Source organism: Onychomys torridus, chromosome X, assembly GCF_903995425.1.
Source record: "Onychomys torridus chromosome X, mOncTor1.1, whole genome shotgun sequence".
Classification (NCBI taxonomy): domain Eukaryota; kingdom Metazoa; phylum Chordata; class Mammalia; order Rodentia; family Cricetidae; genus Onychomys; species Onychomys torridus.
In genome coordinates, this window is record NC_050466.1 from 39,446,703 (window position 1) to 39,458,804 (window position 12,102).

The following is a 12,102-nucleotide window of genomic DNA, read 5'->3' on the forward strand; positions in this document are numbered from 1 at the left end:
AAGCAAAGACAAGCCTCAGCTCACATAAGCCCAAAACAGAGAACACAAAACTTGGTGCAACACAGTTAGATCAACTCTCTATTACAAAGCTTGAACTCAGAGATCCAACTGTTTAGGCAGGAATCCCTAACACATCAATATTAACTTTTTGATCTAAGAAAGTTTTTTTGACTGCTCTGTGACTTTTCTCGCCTACAAATTTAGAATACTAATGATTCCTATGCTATACAGCTGCTAAGAGGAACAAAGGTGTTAATGCTTATAAAGTATGTACGCCACTACCTGGTAAAGAATTGCTGTTATTCGCGTCTGCTAATACTGCTAGTGTTAATATTATGCACTAAACTGGACAATAATGGTAAGATTCAGCCTAAAACAAATAAAAACAACCTCCTACACAATACACTGTCCTTCATAAAGCACACAATCTAATCACAACCCATACTTTGACCACTACATCTGTATTGACTGTACTTAACTGACAACATCTAAATGTACCTACCACACAGTGTCTACACAGCATCTATACTTACCACAAGACACTTAGATATACAGTGTATTACACACAATACAGTGCACAAATACATAAATTCATCCAGAGAAAGACTCATCTAATTTTTCCCAAATGCTCTTACACATGCTCCACTATGTGTGTGTGTGTGTGTGTGTGTGTGTGTGTGTGTGTGTGTGTATACACTCCAGTCCAGTATACCACATTAGCTCTGCAACTCAAATAACTCAGCTTAAAATCCTTGAAATAATCCACAGCACATACATTTCTCCAAAATACAGAAGTCATCATATAACATAAACCTTGCTACAATGAACAGACTAGCTTCATAACTCAGAAAATTAGGGTCTGCCCTACAACACACAAGATTCTACTTAGTATTCAAATGTACTGTCCTCATGAAATACTGTCTTGTCTGTACAATAGGATGCATCATGAACATAAGCATATTGCCCAACATACATTAAATATCTCATAATGCACGTATATATATATATACCCCATACATAGAACTATTTCACCTCACCTAGACATTCCTTATATCATGTAAATTGACTCCCAGCTGCCAGACGTACCATAAAACACAAAGTAAGTGCCCTGTAATCAATAGTATCTCACTACAGCATATGGATTGGCAGCTTAGAATAACTTTTTGCTGTAACTTTTGCCATAGAAGCACACTTTACAAAAGACATAATGCATAGATATGCTCTGTAGTACATAGATATAATGCAGATCAATACATGTCCTGGAATGACCAGATATTCACATTGTACAAAGTCACACCACAAATACCAGATTAGCCTGCTAATCAATGAATAAAATTTACAACACAGAGACGTGCTTTGCAATATATGCACACACACACAGATTTTACTATCAACACACAGGCTGTCTCCACAAAATGCTTCCTTACCTCTACAAAAATCTAGGCTAGCATCAGAAGAAACAATGAAGAATATGTAAAGAATCGAAAAGGCACACACGTACTCTACTTCAACCTGAAAATACCCTCACAACACATAAAGAAACTGGACAAAGCACACAGCACCTAAACTCACAGCACCCAGACTCATGCAAAACACAGAGACTGATCCTGTTATACCCAGCATTGGCCACTATCACCTGACTCATTAGGCTCCCTCCAGAAAATCCAAACAGGAGTACACAGGCATAGCCTTTAATTATACCTAAAATTAATGGATAGTCTCTGAAAATATTTTCTTCATAATGCAAACACTTGCAAGCACATAGAAAGTCTGGATAATTCATGGACACTTTCTACAATTGTAGATGTGCTTCACCATATTAAGAGTTGCTATAGCAGAGTTATACATGCCCCTATGCAAATAGAATCATCCATGAGAATGAAACTCATTCCATGAAACCTGGTCTTTTCCTCAAATTTCCTGGATTTGTCCCATAATAATACATGATCACCAGACAACATCCACCAGTCCTAAAACATAGACTCTTGATGATGTAGCTGATAATGATGGGTGGGGATGTAGCTTAGTAGGTAGAATGGAAGAGGTGCAGGGTTCCATCCCCAGCACTGCATTAAACTGGCTATGGTGATGTGTTTCTGTAACTGTAGTGCTCAGGAGGATCAGAAGTTCAAGATCATCTTTAGCTATGTAGCAAGTTCAAAACCGACCTGGGATGTGTGAGAGCCTGTCCAAAAACAAACAAAAATCAAACTAAATAAACAGTAATTCAAAACAATAAGAAAAAAGAAGTAATTGAGAAAATTCACATAAAGCACTATGATGCATAGACATGACCTCCACATCTCTTTCTCATTGTAGTATACTGACCAAGTGTCACCCTGAGACATCCAAATCAGTACATGAGATTCAGATCTGCTTTAAAACAACATGCCTGCCCTACATAGCCAGAAACACCAGAAATTACTCAAATGCCTTCAACTAAACTAGACTTGTTTAGCAACCTATACTTGTCCCACAATATGTTGTAACTGATCACAGTTGAAACAATACTCACAACCTGCAAACTGACCACAAACCCATTTTTTGCCTTTAAAATATCAAGACTGCCTCGTAGAATATAGAAACTAGGCAAAGCACAGAAAAATTTACAGTGCACTGGTATATAATGCCCAAAAGAGCTTGACTCCCTCCATAGTACCCAAAATGAGCAGGTATGCTCCCAAATTGCCAAGTTAATCCCACAATATACAGATTGTTTTTCCAATAAAAAATTAGCTTCACAGAACACAGGCATACTGACAGCTATTAAGTAAGGTATCAGCTATCAAAGTAAGGTTGCATAATGATGATGATGATGATGATGATGATGATAACAACAATAAGACAACAGATCTACTCTGCAGCATCAGACTAGCTCTGTAATATACACCCCTCTCCAAACTGTTCCAAACTTGTTTTACAGCAGAAGTCTGAAGTGCTGGAAAACATTGAAATGAAGCTCTTAACATATGTATCATCTCAGTTCATTGCATACCTTGGCATACCACACAACACCTGGGCTCCACCAACTGTCCAGGCTTAGCCTGTTAAGATGCATCTCACAGTACAATTATACAATTGCATTTTCCACAATATACTATCCCCACCTATATCTCAGCTCTGTAAAATTCTTTTACTACACAAGCATTTTCTTTTCATTGCGTAAAAATCTTGGACAACAATTATCAAAAAATCTTTCAATAATCTTCACATACATACATACATTGTACAATATTGCCATTCCCTCCATAAGACTTAAACACATACAGCAATAATGTTAATTTATCCTGTGACGTGCATATTTACCCATGACACCCAGAGTTACCCCCTATCAACTAAGATACCTTGTACATTGAATCTAACCCAGTGAGACTCATACTGCCCCCACAGACTTTCATTGCCCATTCTAGTCTTACAACTAGGTATGCAAACCAGCTCCCTAAGATAAAATGCCCTACATTCCACAAACTTTATTCCAAATGCAGACGTTTATCAGACAATGAGAATTTTGACACTTTAATACAAAAGTTAGCCTCATAATAAACAGAAAAAATTGAAACCAAACAGAAGAATCTTACAGTAGGAAGGAAGACACCAGTTCTTAACATTACAGAAACTCATACAGCAAGATTCATGCTGGTCCTACAATATATAGACATACCAAGCACTTATATGCCTCAAAGACATATATCTCCATAACATGTATACTGACTTTGAAAGTATGTTTGGACCAATACAGCATCCAGATGACTAATATTGAAATGTACAAATAAATCCTACATTTGTCCAGATATGCTTCACTATTGGAAAGCTTATTGGTAGGCTTGTTGCAAATTATTCATACTTCCTCATGTCATCCAGACTTCAGGCAAGAATCTGTGCTTACACTAAGTCATAAATGACTAAACTAACACAGCTGCTGAGAGAGATCAGTGGGCAAAGTCACTTAGTGCAAAGCCTCATGGCCCAAGTTTGGTCTCTGGAGCCTACGTGATGAAAGGAGACAACTGAATCCCATAAGTTGCCCTCTAACATCTGACATCTACAGTGTGGTATGTGTGTGCCCTCTCCCACTAAAATAAATAAATGGTTTGAAAAAGATTAAACTAGCAGCACTCAGAGATATATCCCACATGATGGTATGCCCTCCAAACCCGCCTTTACCTTTACTACACCAATGCCTACCTTTTAAAACACAAATGGAGAACAACATATACAAGTCTCACAACACAGAGATTATCTATGAAACCCAGAATTGCCTCACAACATTCAGACCTATATAGTGACACTCAGATTCACTCAGCAGCACTGACCACTTCACCACATACAGAAATGAAACAAAATATAGAGGCATCGCTAGGATATGTGCAACAACATGGAGTGTGCTCCACAACTCACAAACTTTATACAACAGTAACACTTGACCCATGAAGCAGAGAGATTCTGGATACCAGACAGTGAAATAGAAGACACAGATAAACCTGACAACACACAGATTTTCTGTGTAACATCCACATTTGCCTTTGATCACATAAATTTCTTTGTAAGCACCATGGCCTCAGAACATACAGATACACCCATGTATCACAACACAGGGATGCGCTTACAACATATATTCACTATACACAACATAGATTAGCCCCACAGACTTTCGCTGTACATTCACAAACAGCAAGTCCTAGGTCTATTACACAGAACAAAGATTCACCTCAACGTGCTCTTATAATGCTTCCCAAATTTATACCGAACACCTGTACTCAGTTAGAAATACATAACCTTAACCCCACCCAAACAAAGTATAGGATGGATTTTCCTTCCTTTAGTACCAGTTCATAAATCACATTTATTTCACAATGCCTAGATCTACCTTATAGCACAATAATTTAGACAATCCCCAAATAATGCAGAATATTACAATGCTACAGAGCTCTTCCTATAACATGCAGAAATGTGTCACAGAACTTCAAAGTGCATTACAGCACACAATCCATAGTGCACAGCTTCCTCTAAGAAGTGTAGTCTTATAATGCATAAATATGTCTCATAAAATACAAGTTCCACAGAACCATACAGCATAACATAGCAACTTAGAAACACTTCTCAAAACACACCATTCCTGTCTTCAGACATACAGATTTGCCTCCCCTCCCCAACTTGTGGCCAGCAGTTCTAAGATATGTCACACAAAACAGACTTGCTGGATGGGAATATAGCCCAATGGTACAGCACTTTTAGAGCTTTACATATACAAGTCTCTAAGTTCCCTCCCCAATACTTCAAGCCAAGCCAGAAAACAAGGAACCTCAAACAGCATCAAAAGAAGTGCCCCTAGAACAAAACAAACCAAAAACCCAGTCTTGTCTCACAATGCATAGTTTACCCAAATTCCAAATTCATTCTGCAAAGTATTGTATTTCCCTCCTCTACACAATATAATCCTACAATGCAGAAACTTGCCACAAAGCAAATACCTGCTCCGAATGTATCATGACCATTAGAGCTTCAGACACATAGACACTGACCACAGCATCAAGAAACACTGTACAACATCCTGTGTTGCCTGAACATATGAATGCTATAATGTGTGAACTCTTTCCTAACTACTACACTAACCAACCAGTAACAAAACTAACTTAATATACTACACATGCTTCATTACATGAGGCTACTGGTCTAACCCACATAGTTCCATCATAACATACAACCCTCCCATAAAGAAGAAGACATGAAGTTGGGAGGGGAGCACACTGGGAGCAACCTTGGGGGAGCTGGAGGGGAGAAATAGGGCATACATATGATCATATTTCATTGTATGCATGTATAAAATCCTCAAAAATAAATTTAAAATAAAAAGTACCACCTCACAATGCTAAAGTTAACCAAATGTGGAGATTTGCTCTAGAGTGCACTCAGTATTATCTTAACAGATAGATTTGCCTTAAAAGACAATCTTGATCCAGATTACTACAAAAACACCTTACAAGACCTAGAGTGAATCTACAATGTCTATAAAAACTACTCCCTGAACACCAAAACATTACCTATAAGTCTCAGGTAAGTTTTACAATATAAAAGTCTCGTCTTTAACAGAAAAAAAAACACACTACAATGTACAATTATCCTACTTTGGGAAGAATAGCCTTAAACATACAACACCATCTATAAATTATCTTGGCACACAAGAGATGTATCTCACAATGTGTAGACTAGCTCCATAATATATATATGTAGGATATGGTAGCTAGACATAGTCTATGACAGAAAAATTTTCTGATAAAATTGAATTTCCATGTATAGAGTTACCTCAAAATGCATGTAACCTTTCTGAAATATATATAAATTCTTTATAAAGAAAGCATGTTTCTAGCTACACAGAATTGCTGTAGGACTCAGACTTGACCTACAGAATCAATACCTATACCACATTTACAAATGACTCTTCACTAGTCATGCCTTTAATAGCAAAGTTTTACCCCACAAGCACTCTTGCTCATCATCTGGGCATCATCTATAGTATACATGCTCACTCCCAACAATACCCTGGCAAACTTTCCAAAGGAAGTATGAACTTAATAATGTACAAAATACTTTGAAATTTCATGGATACTCCTTACAGTCCCACAGTTGCCTTCCCTTATATCTAGCCTCACTCTGAAAAACCTAAGACAAAATCACAGCATACAGAATAAACCTGTATTAGATTGTCTAAGCAATGCATAATTCCACAACTTTCAGCCTCAAAAATGTAGAATTTCCTCACAGCCTCAAATCATGCCACATCAGTACTTGATCTTAAATGTACAACATATGCATGGGAACAGTACGTAAGGATACTAATATACAAGCAATAAGACACATACACCTTAATGGGCAAACATATCATACCATACAAACTCAGTCAGCAAACACCTAACAAGAAGGCCCACAATTCATGATACACTCAATTGGCATGTCTCATAACACACAGAATTGTGTCTTAATTTAGACACACAGAATTGTATCTTAATTTACAGTACAATACACAGCAAGGCTCTATCATACCTCAAGCTTACACTTATTCAGCCAAACTCTTTTGAACCCTAGCAAGCTTCATACCACATTTAGAGTTAACCTACATATTGCAGGCATGCCCCCATGATGCACAGAACTGTAATGGATCACAATCACTAGAAATGACATGCTATGTGCAGGATGAGCCCCACACTTGAGGCGCTTCATCCCTATTAATTTTACATAAAGACAACATAATCTAAAGTGTAAAGCTTGGCTTTCTCTAACATCTTTGGAGTGATATGCTCCAACATCTGGATCTACCCTGAAACATAAGGACATGCTTTATAGTCAATGAACATGACTTGTAATGCACTTGAGCACATTTAGAAAATTATAGTCATGAAAGCTATGGCACCATACAAAACACATTGACCTCACACCAAATGCACAATACCCATAATACACAATTTATAGAGCCAGTCTGCAATCTATGGCTTTACCTCAGCAGGCTGCCCTTGCCTCCTTGGATACAGAACATAATTTTACAGTTCACACACATACTCCACAAGAAATTCCCCCAGAGGGTCTCCAACTAACTAAATCTTCAAACCACCTCATTCTTGTTCATAACACCTAGAACCACATTTCTTTCAGAATGACATCACACAATATGAATACTTGTTACTCTAAACTCTAAAATACAAAGAGACTGCCTTTTCAAAAGAAAGATTTTCTCTACCACACCCAGACTCAATTCACCTTATCAAACTTGCCCAACCATATCTAGCTTTGTAATAGCACAGAGAGATGCACTGAGCAGTCCAGAAATTAACCTCTCCATGGTCTTCTTAGACACATGCAACTATGCACATACCATGATTCAGAATAAAGACGTAATCCACACCATCCATGTGATACAGTAATTTGCCCCAAATATGACATACTTAGAGATTAATCTCATGAGAGAAAACTCTCCATACTATACTGAAAATCTAACAATGTCTTGCTCTTTATATATATTGGTATTCATATGCCTCAAGTCACTCACACACAAACACACACACACACACACACACACACACACACACACACAGAGGCATAATTGTGATCAAAACAACTGTATGAACATGCTCATGCCTACATATGCAAATAGTTCTGCTCATCATTAAAACATGTAAATAAGCATGCACACACATAAATGCACACAAATCAAGACATATGGGTATACATACATAGATGCATAAGCACATATCTGTGACAGAGATGCATAAGAACATGTCTGCACACACCAACAAAACAAAAATGGATCCATGAAGAGATTTTTACATGCATACATGCATAGTAATACAAATATTTATGGAATTGTATATATAGTTAAAATTTTCAAGGATTTACATATTGATATACACATCTACAGAAACATTCAACTAGACAAATAGACGCACAGACACAGGGGTGTTCCCAAAAATGTATGTAGACAAGCATATTTATATTTTATTTTTACAGAAACTCATTCAGATGAATAATTAATAAGAGTGTGCTACGATGCATGGATATCCAGAAAGAGTCACACAAACCCAGTCATGTACAAAGAGTCAGCGTTGAACATATCCATATCCATATATAGATATAGCACAGAAATGTGTACAGAGGCAGAGTTGTATAAACAATCTCATAAATTTGCAGAATACAATGCACCAGTATACAAACACTGCGCCATAAGCATATACCTATACAAACACAGAGATATAGATTCACTCAGAAGCAGATGTATCTATTAAGCCTATGTTCACAGACATAGAATTATGTGAAACCACATCAAGAGTATACAGCATGGCTTCAAAGATACATACTTCGGTACTTTGTGCATAGTCATATGTTTAATGCAAATACTCATGGACATTTATACCATAGAGGCATGCACAAAACAAATTCACGGACCAAGGTACACATTTTATAGGCATCCACAATTCTTCTTCTTCTTTTTTTTTTTTTGGTTTTTAGAGACAGGGTCTCTCTGTGTAGTTTTGCGCCTTTCCTGGAACTCACTTGGTAGCCCAGGCTGGCCTCGAACTCACAGAGATGTGCCTGGCTCTGCCTCCCGAGTGCTGGGATTAAAGACGTGCGCCACCACTGCCCAGCTGGCCTCCACAATTCTTATACATACATACTCCATTCTCATATCTAATAAGCCTGCCTAGAGACATAAACATTGACACATATATGCACTGATTCAGTCAGCATCACACAGTTTCATTAATTTGCATGTAGACACATTAGTATTAACACACAACATGCTTATGTGGACATGCTGATATTCACATGGACATACATGTACACAATGAAGATAAATATGTAAATAACACTGAATGATAAATATGAAAAATGTTATAAGATACAAGTCAAGGGAATTACTGGCAAGAAAGTAAAAGCATACTTATGCATACATATCCTGTGTATACACAGATGCAGGCATGGATGCTTACATAGATGAACATAGGTAATCAGAAAAAACATGTCCACACAGACACAAATACTACATTGTATGCATAGATGTATGCAGAGATAAATATAAGGAATGCAGAAACAGTGCTCCAGGCTTTTGTACCCACTTGGATAGAGATGCATTAAGAATCTTACAAGCTTATGCACACAGTGCTCTATAAAAGCACTAGTTTATATAAATATATTTGCCAATGCAGATATGCACTTAGATGTCATACATTCTCACACAAAAATGCCTAGGTAGATCATATCTTAAAGAGATATGTATATTTATTTAAAAATAACAAAATACATAAAATACATTTGCAAACATGTACAGACTTGTAAATGTACAGATACTTCCTTACACGTTAATGCATACATGTGTTCCTGCACGTACTCTGTCACAGTGATCTATATATGGTCTCCTAAGATTTTAATGATGTACAATTTCTATGTATACATCAAACAGATGAATACATACATAGATACATATATGCCAAAATGGGTGTATAGATGCATACAGGACTTCATGCTACAAATAGAAGCAGACCTGCATACACACAGACACATGTGGGTTTATATTGTGAAAACAGATTTTTTGATTACTTATAAATGGACAAAAAATACTTTTAAAACAAACTCATGGTTTTAATATTTTTTTAGCCTTTGTTTTTAGTCTCTTTGAGAGAGCAACAGTTATCAACTGTCCTCAGTTGACTATACCATATGAACATAGGTGTGGAAATTAGTAGAAAGATCTATAAGACATATTTAGGACACATGATTGTGTACACACACTTCTATATATAGAGATTCATAGATATAATTCACTTGGAAGCATAGAAATATAAATGTGTTTAGACAAAGGAAAATGCATATATAGATATGCATATCTATCCACCACTTTAATACTTAGATGGTAGGTATTGAAATTTAATATGAAATGAATCCTACATCTCATCCAAGTTCTGGCACTTACTTGCTGAGTGATGTGCAGCCATTTTTCTGCCTTCTCAACCTGTGACATAGGAGTAAACATAGTAAACATTGAAAACATAGCATCTACCTTTCAGAATTCTTGGAGAATTTGTGTAATGGAATGCTTGGAGTATCATATATGAGGTTGACACTACTATTGTTTTTGTTGTGTTAGATATAAACTGTTAGCTCCATAGGATTAGATTTTTACAGTTAATTTGCATTGTATCATAGACATATTATTTTTGTATTATTATAAATGTACCAATAAAAATTAATTTATTAACAAAAATAGACTACAGTCATGAACAAGGTCATTTCTGAAATCCTCAGAGATAGTTAGAATTAGCTGCTGTCCTTGGCAGAGAGACTCCAGATTTGTTTCCTAGTACTGCTGCTATTGGTATCTCTCTCTCTCTCTCTCTCTCTCTCTCTCTCTCTCTCTCCACACATATACATACATACATACATACATACATACATACATACATACATACATACACACACACACACATACATACATACATACATACATACATACATACCACATCTGACCACATCAGTGAATCTTTATTGTCCCATCTGTAAGTATTATTTTCCTTTCTACAGGACTCGGGAAGATGGAGAAAGGGTTTCATCAATTGGGTACATTTGCCACCTAGTGACTAAACTGAGTAAGTACAGTACTGATGCATAACCACAATTTTCCCAACTACTTAACACCCTGGAAAGATGTGTACACGAGTTAACATACACTACATTATAGTGGTTTCTGCTATGTCCTGAAATGCAAGTAGTAATCAAATAAAATTTCACCTTTCAGAAAAACCTAGCCCCATTTCCTTTCTTTCCGGGTTTTCCGAGACTGTTTTACCGGTGGTCTTCACACTTGCTAAAAATGTGCTGGCTAACAGCACTTTGAGAAATTATTGGCTTTGAGGATCACTATATTGCTTTTCTTTTCTTTTTTACTTTCTCGCTTTTATTTATGACAAATATTCCCCGATCTCTTCTGGTCAAAAGTTCTTAGAGACAATTCCATCAGCCTTAGCCAATTGAAGAATAGAGTCATCTGATTCACCCATCCTTCAAATGGTCCCACAGATAGCATAGATTTTAAACTGGCCATTAAACCGGCCTGTGACCCTGTCAACCTCAGCCACATTCTTCTGGATGGATGCGTGGTCCTTGGCTCCAATGATGCGGTTACTCGCGGGGCATTTCGGTGACACGTATAGGTCCACAAACTCGCCAGCATCTTTCTGCATGTCGAGGCTGTGCCCGCGCACTAGGCCAGTGTGAGCGCAGAAAGGAAGTGGCTTGTCCTCAGGCAGCACTATTGGGCGGGGGATCACTATATTTCTAATGCTCTCTTTTTCTTCTATTCCACTGTGGATTGAAGCCAAGGTCTTACATAGACTAGGAAGGTGCCTTGCCACTGAGCTATGTCCTTAGCCTTTATTTTTCATTTTTACTAATGTGAGAACTCAAGTAGCTTTATTCATGTAAGTAATTAAAAATCAATAGAATGCATATTGAAGTCACAAGTAAGAAAACCACACATTATTTAGTCTGAAGTGGTGATGCATACCTGTGGTTCCACTGCTTGGAAGACAGAGACAGGAATAGTTTACGTTTCATGAC

The 12,102-nt window shown here is 37.1% G+C and overlaps 1 long non-coding RNA gene and 1 pseudogene across 4 annotated transcripts in view; one reads left to right on the forward strand and one right to left on the reverse strand.

The window, feature by feature from the left end:
- Window positions 1-12,102, forward strand: part of LOC118574567 — a 46,877-nt gene that overhangs the window by 6,954 nt on the left and 27,821 nt on the right. For all 4 annotated transcript variants that reach the window (XR_004943744.1, XR_004943745.1, XR_004943746.1 and 1 more), the window contains one exon: window positions 11,068-11,132. This is a non-coding gene — a long non-coding RNA (uncharacterized LOC118574567). The remainder of the gene's footprint in view (window positions 1-11,067; window positions 11,133-12,102) is intronic.
- LOC118574566 lies at window positions 11,475-11,726 on the reverse strand (annotated as a pseudogene).